The sequence below is a fragment of the Panthera tigris genome, chromosome A3, assembly GCF_018350195.1.
Source record: "Panthera tigris isolate Pti1 chromosome A3, P.tigris_Pti1_mat1.1, whole genome shotgun sequence".
Lineage (NCBI taxonomy): Eukaryota > Metazoa > Chordata > Mammalia > Carnivora > Felidae > Panthera > Panthera tigris.
In genome coordinates, this window is record NC_056662.1 from 34,768,466 (window position 1) to 34,792,518 (window position 24,053).

General features: G+C 40.5%; 1 protein-coding gene across 7 annotated transcripts in view; it reads left to right on the forward strand.

Annotated features, from left to right (window-relative positions):
• Window positions 1-24,053, forward strand: part of PLCB4 (phospholipase C beta 4) — a 390,400-nt gene that overhangs the window by 61,205 nt on the left and 305,142 nt on the right. For 4 of the 7 annotated variants that reach the window (XM_042980909.1, XM_042980904.1, XM_007086820.2 and 1 more), the window contains exon 1: window positions 18,163-18,624. The exons of 1 other annotated variant lie outside the window; for it this stretch is intronic. The gene's annotated coding sequence lies outside the window, so the exon portion shown is untranslated. Of the gene's footprint in view, window positions 1-4,781; window positions 4,821-18,162; window positions 18,625-18,645; window positions 18,693-24,053 lie in introns of those variants that run through there. 2 more of the 7 variants (XM_042980906.1, XM_042980907.1) reach the window with 2 other exon arrangements.

Here is a 24,053-nt window from a genome sequence, read left to right on the forward strand (position 1 = left end):
ACCTGGTTGTCTTTGAGAAGTTCATGGAGGTTGTTTTCTGTCACAACTCTCTCATTCTAATTCACTTATTGCGGTCTACTGTGAGGACAAAGAAATGCAGACTCCAGCGACCAGTAGAGCAGAATGATTTATAGCCTGGGCTCATGGCATCAGAATGCTTGGGTTCAAATACCAAGGCTGTGTAACTCTGGGCAAGTTTCTCAACCTCTCTGAGACTCACTTTTTTTTCATCTGAAGAATGGAAGTAATTAAAGTCCCTGTGCCAGGGCACCTGGCTGGCTCTGTCAGCAGACCATGCAACTCTTGATCTTAGAGTCGTGAGTTCAAGCCCTACGTTAGGCGTGGAGCCTGCCTAAAAAAGAGAGAGAAAAAATAAAGTCCTTATGCTTTCTCCTTAGATCAACACCTAAGAAGGAGAAAGGAAGGATCTGGGACTGGGGAGGAGGGAGAAGTTGAGTTGCAAGCCCATCTTAACAGAAGCCTTAGACCCCAGAGTAGCTCAGAGTAGTGCTTGAGCTTGGATGGAACAGCTTTCTTCAGCTGAGGGCTGTTGTCTGTGTTGTGCCTGCAGGATTGGCAGCAGCGGGGAAATCAGCTCTTTAGTTCTAAAGTGCGAATCTTGTTATCACATTGTAGTGTCTATGGCACATCTCCGGGTGTGTAATTGTGAAAGAGAAATAATTAATCCACAATGAGTGTATTGCCCGGTGCCCAGGGCGTGGTGAACGCTCAATCTTATCATTATTAAGAAGTTAAATATAGCCAGTAAATGGACTTTACGATGTCTAGTTTAGCTATTCAGAGTTTTTAGTGACTTCCTTGCTGTGACTCTATCCTAGAGGGTCCCGACGAGCTAGGTAAGTGGTCTGTGGATAATAGTGTTCTATGGCTTCTACATACACACAGTTACCACCATTAGACTTTTATATTAATGGTGGTAAGATTTTAAACCATGGCTTATGTATAGGTCCTTAAATCTTTTTCTTTTTTCTTTCTTTCTTTCTTTCTTTCTTTCTTTCTTTCTTTCTTTCTTTCTTTCTTTCTTTGCTACTGTCACATACTTTTATTTTTTTTTAATTTAAATCCAAGTTAGTTAACATATAGTTTAATAATAATTTCAGGAGTAGAATTTAGTGATTCACCACCTACATACAATACCCAGTGCTCATCCCAACACGTTTCCTCCTTAATACTCCTCACCCCTTTAGCCCTTCCCTACTAACACCCACCAGCAACCCTTAGTTTGTTCTCTGTATTTAAGAGTCTCTTATGATTTGTCTCCCTCTCTGTTATTATATTATTTTTGCATCCATTATGTTCATCTGTGTTGTATCTTAAATTCCACATGTGAGTGAAATAACATGGTATTTGTCTTTTTCTGACTTTTTTCACTTAGCATAATACACTCTAGTTCCAGCCACATTATTGTAAACAGCAAGACTTCATTCTTTTTTTTATCGCTGAGTAATATTCTGTTTTATATATATATATATATACATATATATGTATACATATATGTATATATATATATACACATACACACACACACACCATATCTTCTTTATCCATTCATCAGTTGGTGGATATTTGGGCTCTTTCCATACTTTGCCTGTTGTCAGTAGTGCTGCTATAAACATTGGGGTTCATGTGCCTCTTCGAATCAGCACTCCTGTATCCTCTGGATAAATACCTAGTAGTGCAATTTCTGGCTCATAGGGTAATTCTGTTTTTAATTTTTTTTATATATGAAATTTATTGTAAAATTGGTCTCCATACAAAACCCAGTGTTCATCCCAGCAGGTGCCCTCCTCAATGCCCATCACCCACCTTTCCCTCCCTCCCACCCCCCATCAACCCTCAGTTTATTCTCAGTTTTTAAGAGTCTCTTATGGTTTGGCTCCCTCCCTCTCTAACTTTTTTTTCCCCTTCCGCTCCCCATGGTCTTCTGTTAAGTTTCTCAGGATCCACATAAGAGTGAAAACATATGGTATCTGTCTTTCTCTGTATGACTTATTTCACTTAGCATAACATTCTCCAGTTCCATCCACGTTACTACAAAAGGCCATATTTCATTCTTTCTCATTGCCAAGTAGTATTCCATTGTGTATATAAACCACAGTTTCTTTATCCATTCATCAGTTGATGGACATTTAGGCTCTTTCCATAATTTGGCTATTGTTGAAAGTGCTGCTAGAAACATTGGGGTACAAGTGCCCCTATGCATCAGCACTCCTGCATCCCTTGGGTAAATTCTAGGCAGTGCTATTGCTGGGTCATAGGGTAGATCTACTTTAAATTTTTTGAGGAAACTTTATACCATTTTCTAGGGTGGCTATACCAGTTTGCATTCCCACCAGCAATGCAAAAGGGTTTCTCTTTCTCCACATCCTCGCCAACATCTGTTATTGCCTGAGTTGTTAATTTTAGCCATGCTGACAGGTGAAGGTGATATCTCATTGTGGTTTTGATTTGTATTTCCCTGATGATGAGTGATGTTGAGCATTTTTTCATGTGCCTGTTAACCATCAGGATGTCTTCTTTGGAAAAGTGTCTTTTTTATGTCTTTTCCCTATTTCTTCACTGGATTATTTATTTTTGGGTGTTGAGTTTGATAAGTTCTTTCTAGATTTTGGATACTAACCCTTTATCTGATATGTCATTTGCAAATATCTTCTTCCATTCCATCAGTTGCCTTTTAGTTTTGCTGATTGTTTCCTTCACTGTGCAGAAGCTTTTTATCTTGATGAGGTCCCAATAGTTCATTTTTGCTTTTGTTTCCCTTGCCTCCAGAGACATGTCAAGTAAGAAGTTGCTGCAGCTGAGGTCAAATAAGTTGTTGCCTATTTTCTCCTCTAGGATTTTGATGGCTTCCTGTCTTAAGTTTAGGTCTTTCATCCATTTTGAGTTTATTTTTGTGGATGGTGTAAGAAAGTGGTCCAGGTTCATTTTTCTGCATGTCACTGTCCAGTTTTCCCAACACCATTTGCTGAAGACACTGTCTTTTTTCCATTGGGTATTCTTCTCTGCTTTGTCAAAGATTAGTCGGCCATATGTTTGTGGGTCCATTTCTGGGTTCTCTATTCTGTTCCATTGATCTGAGTGTCTGTTTTTGTGCCAGTACCATACTGTCTTGATGATTACAGCTTTGTAATGCATTTTGAAGTCCCAGATTGTGATGCCTCCAGCTTTGGTTTTCTTTTTCAGAATTGCTTTGGCTATTCGGGGTCTTTTCTGGTTCCATGCAAATTTTAGGATTGTTTGTTCTAGCTCTGTGAAGAATGCTGGTGTTCTTTTAATAGGGATTGCATTGAATATGTAGATTGCTTTGGGTAGCATTAACATTTTAACAATATTTGTTCTTCCAATCCATAAGCGTGGAATGTTTTTCCATTTTTTTGTGTCTTCTTCAATTTCTTTCATAAGCTTTCTATAGTTTTCAGTGTATAGATTTTTCACCTCTTTGGTTAGCTTCATTCCTTGGTTTTTATGGTTTTTAGTGCAATTGTAAATGGGATTTATTCCTTGATTTCTCTTCCCGTTGTTTCATTATTCATATATAGAAATGCAACCGATTTCTGTAAATTTATTTTATATCCTGCGACTTTGCTGAATTCATGGATCAGTTCTAGCAGTTTTTTGGTGGAGTCTTTTGGGTTTTCCACATAGAATATCATGTCATCTGTGAAGAGTAAATGTTTGACTTCCTTCTTGCCAATTTGGATGCCTTTTATTTGTTTGTGTTGTCTGGTTGCTGAGGCTAGGACTTCCAATACCATGTTGAATAACAGCAGTGAGAGTGGACATCCCTGTCGTGTTCCTGGCCTTAGGGCAAAAGCTCTCTGTTTTTCCCCATTGAGGATGATATTAGCTGTGGGTCTTTTATATATGGCCTTTATGATCTTGAGGTATGATCTTTCTATCCCTACTTTGTTGAGTGTTTTTATCAAGAAAGGATGCTGTATTTTGTCAGATGCTTTCTCTGCATCTATTGAGAGGATCATGTGGTTCTTATCCTTTCTTTTATTAATGTGGGTCTTTACCCACATTAATAAAATTCCCCAAGGTATTCAAGGAATTTACATCAAATTTGATAAGAAAAAATACAGCTTTAATTTTTGGAGCACTCATTAGGTAGCCACTGTGCTAAGCATGTATTACATCATCATTACTGGACGACTCTCTAGGGTCCACAGATTCCCACTTTCTGTGGAGGACCTGAGGTCAGTGAGGTTAAGTCATCTGCCCTAGGTTACCCAGCCACAAAGTGGCAGCTAAGTTCCCTCTTGGGGCTGCAGCCTCAGACTCCTGCAAACCGACGCTTTTAACTAAACATTTCAACAATTTAAACAGCAGTAGGGGAAACCTACTCTTCTGAAAATAACTCTAGCAAAGTGTAGGTGTTGTTTTGGTAGAAACATTTCAGCTGCTGCCATAAAAATCTTCTCCCAAATGGCTTTGTGAGAGCAAAGCTGTGCAGCCTCTGCTTGTGTTTATGATGTGAGCCTTATGGCTCAGCCACAACACAAATGATTTGTTTTCCTGGCCTTGTTGGCGAAGCAATTTGATTTCTGGATTTCCCCGAGGAAGAAGCCTACACAAATAAATTTCTTTGTAATTGCATGTTTAAAGAGGGGCCATGAGGAACAGTTAAGATGGGGAGCCAGATATGTTTTCATTTGCTAAGTGATACACTAAGGGAGGTACCTGTGCATGGATGGAATTCATCTGGTAGTTTCACTTCCCGATATTTGACTCTCTGCTCTTTATTAGGAAATGATCAGATAATCACCTAAAGCCCCACAAGCAAAATGGGTGTTTAGGTAAGTGGGTGTTCATCATTGTTGGGGAATAGCAAAGTAGGTTGCTTCTTTCTTTCTTTCTTTCTTTCTTTCTTTCTTTCTTTCTTTCTTTCTTTCTTTCTTTCTTTCTTAAATTCAAATCCAAGTTAGTTCATATATACTGTAGGTTGCTGTTTCTTTTTATGTAAAATAAAGCAATGCCTCCTTTTCTTTGTAAAAGATAATTTTTCAAAATAGGGTTGATGGTGTTGAGAAGTCTGGAAAGATATAAGGTAAGGGATTCCTAAAAGTGTGTTCTGTGGAGCCCTATTTGGTGTCGCAGTTAGGATTCGTTTTGACTGTTTATAACAGGAAATGTAAAATAGCAATGACTTAAGATGGAAAGTTCACAGCAGACAATTTCAGTTAGACACGCTAACGTGTCCTGCAGTGATCAGGAGCCCAGATTCCTACCTTTGTGTCCTACCATTCTAGCCATGTGGCTCCCTTTTCAGGGTCCCTCGGGGCCAGGTTAGTTCAGGCCCTCGTGTCTGCAGCCCAGATGTGCAGCAAAAGGGAAGTAGTGAGAAGAAAGGAGCCTTCTCAGTTGAGAGGCAGCCCCCTCAAATTCTGCAGCCTTCCTGGAAGTTCCTTATGGCACTTTCATTTGTGCTTTGTTGGCCAGCATTCACGTACATAGTCACACCTACCTGCAAGACAGCCTGAAAATGTAGTCTTTCGTTGAGCACACTTGAGGTTGTCTTACTGACGGAGAAGAGAATGGATATGGAGTAATCATTAGCAGTTGTGCCACATTTGGGATGGTAATAATAATGCCTTGGCCATAACTTTTGACATGTTGGAGTTACACACAAACAGGTGAGTTTTGTTGGTGTGGTGTCCGAATAAGCCACGGTGGGCTGATGTTCATCAGAATATAGACTTCCTGAATGTGCTTCATTCTGGCCCCCTTTACTAGAGGAAATAATGTCAAATAAGCACACTTACTTCATGTCATTCAACAAATATTGATCAACTACTATGTGCCATGTATTGTGCCAGATCTTAGCAGCATGTGAGAACTAGAACGACATTTCACACATATATTTGATTACCCAGCTGGGGGTAAGACTTTTGTGTAGGTGGGTCTGTGACATCACTTGTTGCTCTTTGGGACAATGGTATTGCTCCATTTCCTATGAAACTATCAGGGAGTAAGACACATGACACAAATAGGCTATAGCTCAGTCATGCCCACTTACTCTTCCTCACTTTTGTCAAGACTAATAAAAACCCTACGGACAAGCAGTCACACGTAAGGAGAGAGTGGTTTGAGCCAGCCAATAGCAAACATAATAACTGGTGACTGTTTATTGGTTGATTCCCCTTATCTTAGTCTGTAAAAGTGTTCTATTCATATGTACTGTGGAATGTCAGAATAAATTATCAATACTTTAAAACATGATGACAGTCATTAGAAAGAAGTTTCTGTATGTGTTTTCAGTGCCCCTTCAGTCATCTGCTGTAGGTGCTTTTGCTTTTAATCTTCAGTGTGCTTCAGGTGGGGCAAAGGGTAGAAATGATGCTATTTCTTGGCTGATAGACTCTGAAACATTGCCCTTGTTACGGCCCTCTGAAATCAGTCTCCTTATCCTAAAACGGGCATGTGGTGATACCCATGTCAGTGCGTTGAAGAAGTCATGTAAAGGTCACATATGACTATGACTCATAACATCTAACATTGACATGGCACTAGCCATGAGTACAGTTTTCAACAAACCTATGAGGTAGGGCACTGTTAATCCCATTCGTAAATGATGTAACTAAGGGACAAAAAGGTTAAGTAACATGCCAAGGTTTCACAGACCTGAGGTTTTGCACACACATACCTGGCCCCATGGCCCTGTTTGAAGAACTGCCTCGGAGGTGTGAGTGTGTAGTCATTTAAAAAACGAGAGAAGTAAAGGTCTAATTTGACAGAATTGAGAGGGATGGGAACAATGACTTAGATTTTAAAAATTAGCTTTGGACTCTTCATACAGAGCCTGCCCTGGAAATTTACATAGCTATTTCTTGCAGGTACATTTGACATTCAGAAGCAATCAGATTGTATTATCTGTTCTTGGAGGGATTACTGGCTCTGTGCATCTTGAAGGTTACATTTGCAATCATCATTAATTTCATTGTTAACCATTTTCCTTCACATTAGATACAGGGTCATTTCTTCTTCTTTTCTAGTTGGGTTCCAGCAGAGATGATAATTTGTGGGATTCGATGGGACAATTAAAGTTTATTGTTCAGGAAGCCACATTAGGCACAGACAGTGAACTCGCCTTTAGGAGCTTGGCCGAACCGTGTGGATAGCTAAACCAGTATCACAGAGCAGTATTGTCTGTCCTTCCTCATTTTATTCCAAAATGCCCATTAAACTGGAGTGGGGTGAAGAATAGGGAGTGGCTTCCCAACTACATTCTGTGATTCACTCAAGGGAGTCACACTAAGCTACATGAACATAGGGAGGAAATTCCCCTGGAGCCCAGGTGAGGGAAAATCATATGAAGAAAAAGATAAATAAGGGAGGCTCATTTGCTTTTATATTTGTCTTCATCCATTTGGGTGATAACAAAATACCACAGACTTATGGCATGTTTATAAATGTGGCTTATAAACAACAGACACGTACTTCTCACAGTTCTGGAGGCTGAGAGTCTGAGATCAGGGTGCCTGCTTCATGGGGTGAAGGCCCTCTTCTGGATCGCATACATCTGCTTGTGTCCTCCCATGGTAGAAGAGTCTAGGGAGCTCTCTGGAGCCTCTTTTATAAGGCACTAATCCCATCCGTTAAGGCTCCAGCCTCCTGAGCCAGGCACCTCCCAAAGGTTCCACCTCCTAATCCCATCATTTTTGGGGGTTAGGATTTTATGAGTATTGGGGAACACAAACATTCAGACCATAGCAATATTCAAGCAGATTTTTTATTTAAAAATTTTTAAATGTTTTTTTAAAATTTATTTTTGAGAGAGAGAGAGAGAGAGAGCAGGAAAGTGGCAGAGAGAGAGAGGGAGACACAGAATCTGAAGCAGGCTCCAGGCTCTGAGCTGCCAGCACAGAGCCTGACACAGGGCTTGAACTCATGAGCAACAAGATCATGACTTGAGCCAAAGTCAGATGCTTAACTGACTGAGCTACCCAGGTGCCCCTCAAGCAGATTTTTTAAAAGCCATTGTGTGTAAGTGGCTCTGGTTTAAGCAAAAAGTCATTTACTGGAGCCATATCAAGAAAACAGCCATTTTGGGGATGCTACATGGATCGGGCAGAATGTTAAAATGTTGGAGGAGCCATATGCCTGGTTGTAAATACATTTTGGTTGGTGTCATATGGAAAAGGAATGGCATCCTCATTTTAAACTCTTAGTAATTAAAATATTGGGATCTTTTAAGTAGAGAGGGAAGGAATATATAATGGAATTCAAGATAGTGCACTTGACTTTCTGGCTTCCAGAGGATCACATGGGGTTAAAACACTTTTCAATTGGCTACATTTTTAAATAAACAAAACAAAACAGAAGGAGCATTTCTTTTTCCCTATACAGGAGCCCATGAAGAAATCTTTTTACCTTATAATTCACAAGCCAGAGGATCAAGTTTGAATATATCATTATTTATATCATTAATCCCTACACTATGGTATTTCCCAAGTATCAGTCATTCATGCTTTGTGCCATGAATATATTCCACCTGTATTATTTAATGCTTTTTGCTTTTTTGGTCACAAATAAATGTACTTAAAAAGAAAACATTAAATCACTACCTTTTTTTTTTACATTCATTTATTTTTGATAGAGTGAGACAGAGCGTGAGCGGGGGAGGGGCAGAGAGAGGGAGACACAGAATCTGAAGCAGGCTCCAGGCTTTGAGCTGTCAGCACAGAGCCTGACATGGGGCTCAAACCCACAAACCGTGAGATCATGACCTGAGCTGAAGTCAGACACAACCGACTGAGCCACCCAGGCGCCCCTAAATCACTACCTTAAATGGAAAACTCTAGGTGCCAGAAATAGTAGAGACATCCAATAAAAGGTAAAAAATGAAAACCAAATAGTGTCATTCAATCCTAAGTAGATGCCAGTGTTTGCCCCAAACCCCTGAGTCAAAGTCCTGCCCTTGCTTTATTGAGAGAGACAGTGAGAGACAGAGAGAGACAGAGAAAGAGAGAGAAGGGGAGGGGAGGGGAGAGAAGGGAGGGGAAGGCAAGGCAAGGCAAGGCAGAGGCAGAGGCAGAGTGGAGGGGAGGGGAGGGAAGGGAAGAGAAGGGAAGGGAGAGATAGTCATTTTTCCTGCTGGGAAATTCTGTGTTATTTTAGGTTCAATCCTTATACTACCTCAAATCATTCTGCAGTTTACCCGTGGCAGTGGCTCCTACAGCCTGGGAATCTCTTGTCTAAAATATGAAGATGTTGTGCTGCCTTCAGAATTATCTTGGGGAAAGTGAAGCAGAGGAATGTTGAAATGAATTCAGGCTTGTATTAGTTCAGCCAATCCAAGTAAAGCTATTGTCTGAATTATTAACCCTAAAGTATTCATCTGGTCCTTAGAAAACCTTTCAGATTGCTCTGTAGAAAGGACCATGGGTAATTTTTACCTAAGTTGTTATCTTTAGAGGAAGGTGTGGTTATCCCTGGACTTTAAAACAGACTACTTAGAAAATGGCCCTAAATGAGCCTTGCTTCATCCTTGACACATACCCGTTGGTTTGAAATATCAGACAGCTTTGGACCTCTTTCAAACACCCGTTAGAGGATCATTGGGACTAATGTCCCTTTCTCTGTTACCAAGATGACATTTCCTTATATATGCAATCTCCATGATTAATATAGGATTATTATATTTTTTATTCTGTTGGGAAAAGTAAAAGGTATCTTTTCTTCTCCCAGTTTAACATAAATAAGGAGACTTAGTGTGTTTTCATATAACGAAAAGGGATCTTCCAATTCACAGACATAATTAGAGTTATCAATGTGAACAATAAATTAATCTGCATCAGAAGGTTTTGCTGATTATCTGATCGCATAATTTCCACATATTCTGATTACGTTTTTCTGATGTTCTTTACATTATATGAATTCTTAATCAAGATGATTCTATTAGCAGTGTCTCTTCTGTGTACAATGAGTCTTGTAATAGAGCTCAGCTTGATGAAAGTTTTAATAGACTTGAATATGGGGGAAAAAACTGGCTTCCTCTTTTTTAAAATATTATAGTTAAATGTTAAAATTAAGCATTATAGCTGCAAATAGGCATCAAGATCCTAAACGTGGCTTGTGTGGCTGGAGAAATGTCACCACTGTTTGCTGTTCCGTGTGCTGGTGAACTTCAGAAAACTTCTGGTAAGATTTTAGCCTGGTTAGGTGCTCACGGTCAGGCAGAAGTCGGGGCAGATTGTGGGAACCGCTGTTCACACTAACGTTACTGTGGGGTCTGGGTCTCCGAGGGGCTGCCATGCCATTCCAGCCAGGACCGTGTTGTGGGCAGGATCGGCCACTATTTGGTGGCTTAGAGGAAACCACCTTTATTTGCAGATTTCATCGCGTGGTGCCCTGATGCATTTCATTAGTAGATTGTGGCCAGGGCTGATCACTAACAGTTTTGCCGTGGCTTATTTAGATGCAGTCTGTAGTTGTCCTACTCTGTCCCGGGCTCTGTTTTGGAAACCAGATCTAGCTTTAGAAGTGTGGCCTGGTTTTAGGAATAAGATTAGTGAAGGTCAGGATAGTTAGATCCTCAAGGGTGTGGGTCATGTCTGTTTACACATCAGGATACACTTGGCAGGCACTCAGTAAGTAATATGGCAGATCAATGAGGGAACGGAGTTAAACTGGGCAACTGATATTTTTGGCATCATATCATTGTTGCTTGGTGACAGGAAACCACAACAAGATGGGGGGAGGGCAGCAAATGTGTGTGTGTATGTGTGTGTGTGTGTGTGTGCACGCGCGCATGCACGTGTGTGTTTTATACCTTACTTAAGTAATAGAATCAATTCCAGTTTTTGGAACTAGAAGAGAATACAGAGAGTTATCTTGGAGTGAGTGACTGGTTTCTCACAATAAGTTTCCCTGACTGAAAAAGATAGTTACAGTCTCTTGAGAGACAGAAAAAAAGATGTCCAGGACTTCTGTTCCTTTCCTTTTTGTGTCTGGCAAGAAAAAAGAGCCTGTGAGACTTAGAATAAAGGGAAGCCATGTGGAAAACAGATAGTTTTCTTCCAGACTTCAGTCTCGAGGATTAGTAGAACATACTAGGAAATAAGGTTCTTTCTCTTGGGAAATTACTAATGCTGGCAGCTTGAAATAGCATGAAAAAGACTTTTAGTAGCAGCAGGTCTTCAGATAGTTTGCTAGAGAGTCAAAGGGCCCAAGTTGAGTGAAAGCAGAAAGAGCGCCAGAATTATATTAGAAAGTGATTAAAACAGTGCAGTTTGGAACAGAAAGGCAGCCGACACGTTCTTAGCACCTACTATGTGTCAGGCCGTGGGATATGCATATAAATAGTAAGCACTTTTGAGACAGCTGTTATTTGAGATGTCTTATATTTTATAGATACCATTATCCCCATTTTACAAATAAGGAAATTGAAGTTTATAAGGAGTCTGTAATTAATCCAAAACCACTCTAAGAGCTCATATGTGCAGTGCATCTAGAGTTTGAACCCAGGCCTGATTTCCCCAGGTTAAGCAGTCCCTTGCCTTTCTTATAATTGTATTCTATATTTAGGAATTATCCCGAGTGGTTCATAGCTTTTACCATTTTTAAGGAAAGAGTTCTATTTTTATAGGGAAGGTAACATTGGATTGTGGATTCAGTGTTTTGCATTTTAGCTAAGCTGTACCCGGGTGTGTCTGTGTGTTTTCATGGAGGTGGGGAGTGCTGGGGCAGGGGGATATCCAGGTGGTCCAAATCCTTAATATTTGAAGTGTGGTTCCCAGGCCAGCTTCATCGGTATCACCTGGGAGTTGGCTAGAACCATAGAGTTCGGGCTCCACTGCAAACTTCCTGAATGACTGCATTTTTTTTTTTATTAAATTTTTTTTTCAACGTTTTTTATTTATTTTTGGGACAGAGCATGAACGGGGGAGGGGCAGAGAGAGAGGGAGACACAGAATCGGAAACAGGCTCCAGGCTCCAAGCCATCAGCCCAGAGCCTGACGCGGGGTTCGAACTCACGGACCGCGAGATCGTGACCTGGCTGAAGTCGGACGCTTAACCGACTGCGCCACCCAGGCGCCCCGACTGTCTGCATTTTTAACAGAATCCCTAGGTACTGTGTGTGCAGGTGAAAGTTTCAGAAACTCTGGCCCCAACCACTGTACTTTTGAGGCAACTGTCTGAGTGGTTGGCATGCTGTGCAAAAGCAGTAATATTAGTGATGGTAATAATTTATTATCCCAGTTTGTTGAGTGCCTCCTATATACCAGATGATATGCTGAGTGTTTGTCGTAGATTTTCTTATTTTAAAATTTTCAGTGACCCTGTGAGGTGGGTATTTCTGTTCCTATTTTAGAGACGAGAAAGCAGAGCTGTAGAGAGGTTAATAAGTAACTTGGACAAAATCAGAGAGCTCCGATGTGAACCCAGGTGTATCCGATTCCAGGCTGATACCCTTAACCACCATTTGATGCTGTCCAGCTTACCTTAAAAGCCAGGCTCTGTTAGTTACCAACATCAGGACGGTGATAGTAGGGAGGTCTGACTTGCGGCGTAGAGCACTGCCAGTTCACAACCTCTGTTCTGTGAAGTGAATCGTGTTTTATTGACTCTAAAGAGTGAGACAAAAATGAAGTTCTCTGTCTTGAATAATATCTGGCAGTGTTTCTGTTATGCTTTGTGTATTTTTTTCTTGGAGCAGGATAAAATATATAAACAAAAGAACTTAGGAAGCATTTTTGTTTGTGGATTCCATTCTAACTTTAAACATAACTATTTCAACTTTTACTGATAATTAGCTATGATTTAGTGATACTGATAATATTGAAAGAGGACATTTATAGGGATAACCAGTGATGCCATGAAAGATGTTGATTGCAGCTAACAAAGAGGGGAACATTGGTGAGTATATAAGTTCATATGATCTTTTAAAAAAAAATTTTAATATTTATCTTTGAGAGAGAGAGGGCAGGAGTAGGGGAGGAACAGAGAGAGAGCACGCGCAGGAGTAGGGGAGGGACAGAGAGAGAGAGAGAGAGAGAGAGAGAGAGAGAGAGAGAGAATTTGAAGCAGGCTCCAGACTCCAGGCTGTCAGCACTGAGCCTGACGCGGGGCTTAAACCCATGAACCACGAGATCATGACCTGAGCCAAAGTTAGACGCTTAACCGACTGAGCCACCCAGGTGCCCCAAAGTTCTTATCTTTAATTTTAGTTTATTTCTTCAAAGACTGTTTTTTCTTGCTTTTGTCCTTTCTTTCATGATTCAGTAGGTGGTTGGTCTAGGCACATGGAGTTGGCAGTGTTTGTTAGCATGTCCTTACCATGCTTTAAAATAATCCTCTCTGCTAAGTTATCTTTTGTTCCCTAGAACAATGCGTCGACTTTACCTTGAGTATACAGAGTCCTTGGCTTTCCATTCCATCTTTATGGATGTTGAAAGGATCAAGGGTGCTATTATATAATTGGTTTTTTTAAATTGTTTTACTTTTTAATAGACTTTTGGGGGGGAAAGGAGGTAGAAGTGTGATGTGTGTGTGTGTGTGTGTGTGTGTGTGTGTGTGTGTGTGTGTTTTGGGATTTTGGGGAGAGGAAGGAGAAAGGAAAGAGTCAGATCTGCCTGAACCTAAAAGGTTTCTTCTTCGTTATGTCCCAGGATATGAACATGCTGATACTTCCTTAAAGTCCTTAGTACTGAGAGTCAAAAAATAGGCTTAATGTACAGTTTAGAGCTACTACGGGGAAAGATGCTGTATAATATATACTAAAGGGAATTGGTAAAGAGTGCTGTTTACCCTGGAAACACAGCCTTCATTCATGTTCACTGGTTTTATGGTATTCCAGTAACACTGCTCTGTCTTGTTGAGGCTGCTTACCTGGCCGTGTCAAATAGGTAAAGCTGTCTCTCTATCAACTCATTAAGAAAAGCCAAAATAGAAGTCTTGTTCTCATTAAACATTCTTACGTTCTTCCTTTCCACACAGTTCTAAAAAAAACCTGTTTTTTAAATTCCCAGGCGTTTCTGGTGGTGTGCTAGTTAACACTTAACACCTGGCTCTGGGGAGGGGGCAGGAAACTTGGTTCGCACTGTCTGCAGACTGCCATGGTGAGGTGCTCCCACCAGCACTGGACGTGGGAAGAGAGGCCCACCCTTGTCTTTTGCTGGCAGTGTAGCTTAGCTCAGCACACCGCTGATTTTGGCACTGAGAGATTTGAAAGGAAAGAGGCGGTTAGAGGGAGGCAGTGGCGAGGCAGGAAAACTAAAGAATGGAGAAAGCAATTAGAAACTTCAAGCAAGTTGGGAGGTGAGGGTTTCTGGTTCAAGGGAATTTGGGTGAACGTGTCCATTCTTTTCCCTGGAACTGCAGAGATGAAAACCTTCACGGAAAAGTGGAGAGGGGGTAATCTTCACTGAGAGAAGGAAATGGCTAACCCCTAATTGTTCAGACTCTAAAGCATGTCTGCCAAATTTGGTGATGTTTGGAGCAACTCCAAGGAAGGTTCAAGGACAGCTCCCCTAGTGCCCCGACTGGTGGGGGCTCTGCAAAGCTGAGGCAGAAAGCCCTTACTTGGAACAGAGAGCTTGAAGGCACAGGTGGGTCTCCCCAGAAGTAGGGCTTGCTCCGAGAGTTTGAGGTTTTCTTTGTGTCTTGGGTTATCTGCGCTTTTTTTCTTTCTATAATTTAAGTGTATAAAACTGTCTTTTTGTGTGTGTGATAATTATCACAGTTGTGAGTAATAACAAACCTTATATTCATTGATTTACTAACTTTATACAGTATCTGTTGACTCCTAGATATGAAAATTAAAAAAAAAATGAACAGTCCTACTTCCTCTCATCTTTTCATCCAATCTCTTGGTTATATTGTTGTTTTTATATTAAGATCTATAATTTTCTTTTTGCATAGTTACTATACCTGTATTGACTTTATTTTCTAGATTTATTGAGATAGAAGTGACATATAACATTGTGTAAGTTTAAAATGTACACCTTTAGGGGTGCCTGGGTGACTCAGTCGGTTAAATGTCTTTTTTTTTTTTTTTTTAATATTGAGAGAGCACATGCATGAGTGGGGGGAAGGGCAGAGAGAGGGGGACTACAGAATCAGGATCCCTGACAACAGGGAGCCAGCTCCTTAAGGGGCTGAACTCAAGAACTGTGAGATCATGCCCTGAGGCGAGGTCGGAGGCTTACTGAGCCACTCAGGCGCCCAAGCATTTGAATCTTGATCTCAGCTCAGGTCTTGATCCTGGGGTTGTTAGTTCAAGCCCTGCATTGGGCTCCATGCTGGGTGTGGAGCGTACTTAAACAAAATTGAATATAGAGTGTACACCTTCCCCTCCCCTCTTTCTTGAATGTTTTTATTATTGCACTGGTCAATTGAACGTAAAAGGAGAAAATGGAGAGGTTAAAGGTATCACAGGGCTGTGGTCCTTTTACACACTTCACATGTGTAGTCATAATTTTGTTTATGGCTGTATTTGAGTAGGGCTGTATTTATTTTCCAGCTTTAATGAGCCATAATTGGTGTATATTACCATTGTGTAGGTTTAAGGTCTACGTGATGATTTGAATACGTGTCTTGTCGAATGACTTTTAAAATAAGGGTTGTTAACACCTTCATCACTTCAAATATTATTTGTGTGTGGTGAGATTTATAACCTTTTCATAACATGCTGTACACCATCATTGCCTGGCTCCATTTCATATTTAAAGTATATTCCAAAAAGGAACAGCAAAGGAAAATATCAAACCAGGAAGCCTGAAAAAATGAAATGGTAGAATTCAGATCACCTGGTTATTAGAAACCATAATTGAAATGGGATAGATTCATTCATTAGAAGGAAACTGTTTTGAATATGAGCCACCTAAAAGTGATTACAGGTGAATGCATGCTAAAGCTCAGCAGTGGTGGTAATTAATATGAAAGATGGAGTTTTTACTTTTAATTTTGTCTTCTGTGGGCTGAACTGTTTAATTAAACAAACCTGTGTTACTTTCACAATGGTTAAGACCTCTCAGCCTATATCCATTTATTATAATGAGACACAGATGGGTGTTCCTCATGGTAAACAGGGACTCTGGTTAGCTCCCTGGTTTTTGCTAAACAGTGGCTAAAAGAACGTCTTGAGATACTGTAATAACATGATATGTGTCTTGAATTTGTCCAGAGCTTTGGAGTTTGTATTTTTCTTTTTTTAAAGTTATTTGTTTGAGGGAGGGAGAGGCAGAGAGAGGGGGAGACCATCTCAAGCAGGCTCTACACTGTCAGTGCGGAGCCCAATGTGGGGCTCGAACTCACTCACGAACCGTGAGATCGTGATCTGAGCAGAAATCAAGAGTCAGATGCTCAATTGACCGAGCCACCCAGGCGCCCCTGTATTTTTCTTTTGATTCTCATGCAGCTTCATGACATTATTATTTTATGTGACTTTTATTGCTTGTTTTACAGATGAAGAAAATAAGGCTCAGGGAAATTAAGCTCCTTGCTAAACATCACACCATCCTGTATTCTTTGAATCATTTTTTAAGTAAAATAATTGTTTCTCAATGTATTAGTCTCTTCAATAGAGAATTCTATTCAGTAGAATCTATATGAATTAAGGCAATTTGAAAATCATATTCAATATCTTACTGGAAGGATTAGAGGAATGTAACTCATTTTAGGAAGATTTTCGCCTTTAAAATGACATAGTTGGGAAAAATTGCTTGTGTGGAGTAGTGTGCTCTGGAGTAGCTGGGGCGGTTGGACAACAGTTCTGAGTTCACTTAATTATCTCGGTGCAACAGCTGTGAACCACCAGTCTGTTTTGGTTCTATCCTGAAATCCTGCTTCTTCATACAAATGAGGGTGGTAGACTGTGGGGATCTGTGGGGGATTACAGGACCCTAAGATTCAAGATAAATGGAAGTGTTTGAAGTGGGAGTCAGGTGTTTACACATGTTCTGGTGGCAGATGACTCCGTTTTCCTCTTTGTGAGTCTGTGTGTCAAAGTGGCTGACCTATGCACATATGGATGCAATTGGTATTGCATTTGGGTGATTTTAATGCTTACACCTGGTTTGGTGTTAGTATTTTTGCCTGGGGTGCCCTCTCCGTAGGATACATTGGCTGGATGTTAATATCTGAGGTCTGACATTCGACTTTTGAGGACAAATGGGTAACCATGGTGTAGCCGTGTGCCCACTATCATAACTGTCGAGGTCTAAAGCAACATGTCCAGCTTCTTGAGGATAGATGCCATCCTCTACCTCCTATTTTCCTGTGTAACTTGAATATAGTAGTATGCTTCCATTCCACATGCTTTCATTGAGAAAAGTTTAGCCTGATGATGATGAGTAATCTGGAAATGGATCACATTGTAATTTCAGAGCTATAGTGCAAGTTGAGATAGATGGGAAGCCTGATAATAGCTTTTCTAAGTGCTTTGGAAACTAATCACGATGTCAGGTTTGTTGCTTAAAAACTGGCAAGTGGAATCTAGTTATTAGCATTTCCCAAATTAGTCTCCTGAGATACAGTTCTCTCTGAATGGCCCTCGAAGGGTTTCGTGATTAAGTAAGTTTGGGAAGCAATGCAAAAAACTTAATAGATTGAATGTGAACATATTAAAAATTCAGAAATCCTGCAGTATACGATTCTAGTGATGTTTATGTAGGTTGACCATCCTAAAACTTTACCCTGGAACGTCGTTTTGTGAAACGTTTTATGTTCTCTGGCACATGTTGGCAAAAGCTGATTTTTTTTTTTTTCATTGCCATGCTAGCGCTTATGGGTGGATAAATCCCGTATGTATGTGTTAGCATCTTAACATGATGTAGAATTAAAATCCTCTTGATCTATTTAGAGGACAAAAGTCTATTTCACTATCTAGGCAAGGGAGATGATCTCCAGATCTCACTTTGGATATTCTTTTCTTTATATCCACATGACTAGTAACCTGAAAGTTCAAAAAGTTTGATTTCCTTTCTTGAACCCTGTGGGATTATAAAGGAGGAAAACAGGCAAAGGTGGCAGCCAGATGGGGAAGTGGAAACAAAGGTTCTCAGCAACATGTAAGTTACTACATTTCCTCAATTGTGGGCATTGGGTTCTGCTTTCCTTAACGTTTGTATCTTGAATCTTTTGTGGCCTTCCTTATAGAAAAAAAACCTAAAGGTTTGTTTTCGGGAAGAGTTCAAGGGGAGGTTGCACATTTTACCCTGCCTGTTGATAAACCCCAACGTCTGATCAAGTGGTACTTCTGGTGTGCAGGGCCTCTTACTCATTCCTGGGCAGTTCCTCGGCAAGATGCCTGTAAAAAGCATTTGCTTGCATTTGTTGTTCTGCTTGGAAGGGTGAACAGCGTCTCTCTTAGCCGCTCTGTCTGGATATTTTGTTGTGGCTGTGGGCACTGTTCGCCTGGCCTCTCACTTTGTGGCCAAGGGGTGGGACTCTGCGGAGAGGACCAGTCTTGTTAACGTTCGTTTGCTGGTGCGGGAGCTTGCTCATCCCCAGCGTCTTGCCCCCCTCCTTCCCTTCTGGAAAGAGTGAGCTTATCCTAAAAAGAGTGGTCGTCCCTGCACTTCTCAGCCTGCATCAGGCATACTCTCGAGAGCCTGTTTCTGACTGGGTGAAGTCTAAATCCTACTGTCTCCTTTTCAGGTAAGAGAACATACTGAAAAATGGCTGTATGAGTGGCAGTTAAGATTTACAAAGGGGGGTAGTTTTGGGTAAGTTTGCTTTTTTTTTTTTTTTTTTTAAATAGCTTGTAGAAGGGCTACCACAATTTTGCTTTCATGGTCCCTGAAGGGGTAGTGGTAGAAAAGAAAATACTGTTGTCTTTAAATTTCTCACGCCACTCAAACTTTTTTATGAAGATTGTTTTATTTATTATTTTTTTCTTCAGACTTTCTAATAACGGAGAAACCCAAGACAAAATTAAGACAAAGTGTATTAGACACTGTCTTGCGGTAATTCTGGCATTAGATACGGATTTATTGTCTCTTTAAAAAAAATTCCCTAAACCTAACTGTAACTCAAGTAGATTTTTCAGTAGGGCATTTCTCATATGATTTGATTGGTAGTATTTTTCTGTGTCATTTAGCATTTTGCAAATCTGTTTTAAAAATTACGTATGTGGGGGCAGGGGGAATATGGGAAATCTCTGTACCTTTCATCCAGTTTTACTACGAATCTAAAACTACTCTAAAAAATAAAGTCTAGCAAAAAAAATTTTTAACCAGTCTCTTAAATATTTTCTGTGAATACTTCAGTATGATGCAATAAAGCACAGAGTGTTGAACATTGAATATTTTTTCCATCATGCATAAATTGCTACAAAGTTAATTGATTTTTATTTTTTGTAATTAGCAATAAAACTATAGGACCTATTACAATACTATGTTTGGATTTCCACATTTTTGGTTCAACTGTATTAAGGTAGGCAGAATGATTGTTTTTGAAAGTCTCTTCTTAAATAAGTGAGGATGAAAATTTACTTTGTACCTACTGGAAATGTACTGATCCATTGTCTTGGAAGGTTAATCAGACACCATGTAAAATTCCTTCCTGAAGTAATAGAATGGAAATTAATAACTTCAGATTTGGTTTATGTGTTTGGTGACAGTCTTTTTAAAAACCATTTTCCTGTGATGACCCGTATTCAGGGACAAAGGAGTGATGGTGAAGTATAAAACTTGGAGTTAGCACAGAAGAACTGGCTTCGGATGGCTTTAGAAAAATACTTCATGTTTGTGTACTTTATTTTGTCAGGGATGTTTTAGTACCTTTAAAGACATGTCACTATGAAAAAAGGTGAAACCTTTAGCTTTGTGTGAACCACGACAAGCCACAGATATGAGCATTAAACAGTCTTTATTATAATGATTGAAATAAACAAAACATCATTAAAATAAATCAATTTTAGACAGATGTGTACATGAATAAAATGTGACATTCTGTGGCTATTTTTAAGGGGATTGAAGAACTTTCACAGCTGGCTCTTACTGTTGGAACAGACAGCTGCCTGAACTCTTGATTGTTACCTGTTGAAGAAAACCCTTTATACGCTTCTTCAATCGAACAGCAATTACATGCAAAGTGATCCACTCTCCAGAGACAGGCAGAATATTGCAGGATATGAAACCTGGCCAGATGTTCAAAACTGGTTCAACTGTGTTTCATTTTGATAGACTTGGTGGGGGCGGGTGGGGGGGCATGCTTTGGGGCTGGAGGTGGTTGTGCTGCACAGATGGAGGCTAGGACTGAAGCCTCCCAAAGAGGGGCCGTTGTCGGAGGAAGGTGCTTACAGCGGACCAGTGTCCAGGGTTTACTACTCACCTATTTGCCTGTACCTGTCTTCTGTGTCTGAAGTTAAAGCTCTGCTATTGAGGGGTGCCTGGGTAGCTCAGTCCGTTAAGTGTCGGGACTCTTGATTTCAGGTCTTGTCATGATCCCAGGGTCATGGGGTCGGGCCCATGCTGTGTGTGGAGGCTGCTTAAGATTCTCTCTCTCCCTTGCCCTGTGCTCTCCCCTGCATGCATGTCCTCTCTCCCCTCTCCCCTCCCACCCCCACAAAACAAAAACTATTGAGAAGCTTTGAGTTATCAAGGCTTGGTCTGCAGGCTTGTAAGCTCTCTCCCTGCTTCTCACACTTGAATGTGAATATGAATCACCTGTGATTGGGTTAAATGGTAAATTCTAACAGCAGGTGTTGGATGAGGCCTGAGATTTTGTAGTTCTAACAAGCCCCCAGGTGTTGCTAATGCTCCGGGTTCAGCGACCCCACTTTGCCTGGTGAGGAGCCTCAGTATCAATACCTACTCGGGTGGTTATTTTTAACATATTAGACATGGTCTAGTCAGCACCAGCTGATCAGTTTGCAAAGCCAATAACTGAGCATGCGATGGAGGTGAATTGACGAACTGTAGACACTGGCCCGTTCATAGATGATGTAAGTGATGTGTGACCTACTGGTTTCTCTGGAAGGAACGTGGGGCATTGTAACCTGCGATGAGGTGCTCTAGCAGTTCCTTCCTGGGACTCCTGGTCGCCTGCAGCCCTGCCCCTTGCCCCTTCAGTACAAACCTCTTTCTCTGCTCTGCTGCCACTACCCACACCTCCTCTGCTTCTTCTGCTGTCACTTCCCACCCATTAGGAGCCTTTTACTGCCTTGGGTTTGACTCATGTCTTGGACCTGGGTCTTCTGACAGCATCTTCTGCACAGCCTGGCTTGCAGCTGCCCTACTTCAGCTCACTGATTTTCTTTTTTAATTTTTAAGATTTTATTAAAAAAAATGTTAATGCTTATTTTTGGGAGAGAGAGAGTGAGTCAGGGAGGGGCAGAGAGGGAGACAGAATCTGAAGCAGGCTCTAGGTTCTGACCTGTCAGCACAGAGCCCAGTGTGGAACTTGCACCCATGAACCGTGAGATCATGAGCCGAGGTCAGATGCTGAACCTACTGAGCCTCCTGGGTGCCTTGATTTTTTTTTTTTTTCCAATAATCCCCCACACTCAGCTCGTGGTATGAACTCACGACCCCGGAATCCACATTCTCCACTGACTGAGCCAGCCAGATGCGCCTTGCTGATTTTAGATCTAGAAACTGTGGGTAGCTACTTCTCTTGCACTCAACACACAGTTTTCCCATGTAATCAACCAGTTTCAGGCAGATGTGTGTGTATGTGTATGTTTAAAACAGCTTCCATGTCTCAGCTTGTTATATTTGTGCTTTGAATTTTCAACTTAAATGTTCTTCCTGTGTCCTAGATACCATGTAAACTCTTGAAGAGAGTGGTCATTGGGGTGGCAGTGTGATAGTTTATATTCTTCAGTGATTCCTTTCCCATTTTCTTCAGTGTTTTAAAGGAGAATGTCACACATTTGGTAATTGGAGTTTTACAATGTAGAACTCTGTTCACCACCTATATTCCACCATTAATATTTTATATCCTCACATATCCATCTACCTTTCCCTGATCCATCTCACTGTCTTAATTTTGATGCCTTTAAAAACAAACTACAGGCATCAGTTTGCATATTTCAACATGTTTATTTCAACTAGAGCTCAATATTTTTATGTGAAATTAACTTATGAAATGCACATCTTCTTAATTGTATATAAGTTGAGCTTTGACAAATGCATACACCTGTATAAATCAATCCCTGGCAGGATACAGAACATTACTGTCACCTGAGAAAGTTCCTCATGTGCTTTCTCAGCTTGTTTGTGCTTTTGTGACTCTTCCCCCACAAAAGAACTCCTTGATCAAATAAGTGATTGTTGATCAGTTTATTTTTTTCAGACTACACTTTGATCAATTTTACTTCATACACATTTACTCTCCTACTTTGAAATATAGATTGTATAACACTTTCTAATAAGTTAATATTTAGCTTATTTAGACTAACTCGTGCTATTTCTGATAAAAAATTAAAGTTTTAACAACAGTAAAGTAGAGTATCTGGTTTTTACTTGGCACGAATTACTTCCCAATGACTTGGTTGATTCTTCTAACATTATACAACATGGTTGGTGAGAATATATAAATTGAGATGTAGAAATCTGGAGGTAACCATATTCTAAGATTCTTTGGGTCAACACACCTAATTTCTCTGGCCAGCTGTTTGCTGTGAAGATTTTATTTGAGGATATATTTACCTCCTCACTAAGCCTGATAGATGTTGGTACACTCTTCCCCCCCCCCCCCCCGCCCCCAAATCTAGAGGCATTTTTATTTTACCTTTTTGAGTATAGTTGACATACAATGTTGCATTAGTTTCAGGTGCACAACATAGCGGTTCACCTCTGTACATGACGCTGTGCTCCCCACAAGTGAAGCTACCGTCGGTCACCATGCAACACTATTACAGTCTCTCTGACTATATTCCCTACGTTTCCTGTACCTTTCATCCCCATGACTTATTCATTCCATAACTGGAAGCCTGTATCTGGAACAGAAAGCTTTGATCCCAGGACCGTCTTAACTCCTGATGTTCCATTTTTGTATGCTGTTGTGTCTGCTTCACCCCCAGTACTTCACGAAGGACAGGATTGATCTGGATCCACGCTGATGTGGATACACAGAGCTGTGTAAAACCTCCACTGTCCAGATGGCAACTTGCTTGAAATGCCAGGTTCTCAGAATGACCTGTAACTAGGAAGCAAAAAAACACCCCACAATGTCTTTGGTGACAAAGAAGTGGTGTTTTAATATATACCCGAAAGTAGCCTAGGAGAAAGGGTATGGTCAAAATGAATGAGTTCATAAAGTTGTTCAGGGGCTATAAAGTACTCAAATGGAATTCTTTTAAAGTGCCTTAAAACTTCCATTTTTTATTTTTTCATTCACATTAGTCACTGTAACACACTTTAATGGAGCATGTGACTCATGTTCTGAAAGGCCATGTAGCGTCTTCAACTGTTACTTACATTTAGGCATATTTTGCTTTTTCAGTGAATAGTGAACTATAAGCAATGGGTTTATTCGACTGTTTTTGGCTATAAAAACCCAGAGTAAAACTGAGTTAGAGATATGATATGGTAGGTGCTCAGAAGCTTTTTTTTTTTAGTCTTGCCCCAGAATACTCGATAGAAATTTATAGTGATTTTTTTAAAGGTACATCATTTAATAGGAAGTTTGCTTTCTTGCTTGTAAAGGCATGCAATAAAATATCCCAGCAGTTTTTAAAAGCACAATATATAACCCTTAGAACCAAATTGAACAAATACTCAACAGTTATCTATTCAAAAATTTAAACCAGGGGCACCTGGGTGGCCCAGTCAGTTAAGCATCTGACTTTGGCTCAGGTCATGATCTCCTGGTTCAGGAGTTTGAGCCCCACGTTGGGCTCAGTGCAGACAGCTCAGAGCCTGGAGTCTCAGTGGGTCTGTCTCTATCTCTCTCCCCCCCCTTTCCCCGTCCCTCCCCTTGCCTCTTCCCACCATCTCTCCCTCTCTTCTCTTGCTCAGTTTTTCCCTTTCTCTCTCAAAATAAGCATTAAAAAAATTGAAAAAAAACAAATTTAAACCAGAGACTGGCTATATATCATTAGGGAGAATACAGAAAGTTAACTATCTATGTAAAGTTAA